The sequence below is a fragment of the Penaeus monodon genome, chromosome 23, assembly GCF_015228065.2.
Source record: "Penaeus monodon isolate SGIC_2016 chromosome 23, NSTDA_Pmon_1, whole genome shotgun sequence".
Lineage (NCBI taxonomy): Eukaryota > Metazoa > Arthropoda > Malacostraca > Decapoda > Penaeidae > Penaeus > Penaeus monodon.
In genome coordinates, this window is record NC_051408.1 from 42,785,311 (window position 1) to 42,785,610 (window position 300).

Sequence of the window (300 nt, forward strand, 5' to 3'; positions counted from 1 at the left end):
CGCGGGGGAAGAGACCAGGGAAGAGAGAAAGGGAAAGGAAATTTGGGGAAATAGCCACGGCCGCAACGTTGCGAAATGACCTCCAAAGGCAGGGCACAGGAGAGAGCGGAGAGAGGTCAAAGGTCAATTATTTCACGGGTCTTGGCACTGTTCTTCGGTAGTTTGTCGTGTTCTGCGTGCCTTGTCATCACTGTTCTTTTTGTTGTTTGTTGTTGTTCGGTGTTATTCCCTCTTGTTATGTTGTTTTTTTCTGTTTTTCTTTGAGGTGTTTTGACTTGCGTGTTTTTCTTGTTATATCAT

General features: G+C 45.3%; 1 protein-coding gene across 1 annotated transcript in view; it reads right to left on the minus strand.

Annotated features, from left to right (window-relative positions):
* The window catches only part of LOC119588095 (NPC intracellular cholesterol transporter 1-like), a gene marked incomplete in the record, with an annotated part of 65,185 nt that overhangs the window by 48,137 nt on the left and 16,748 nt on the right, over positions 1–300 (minus strand).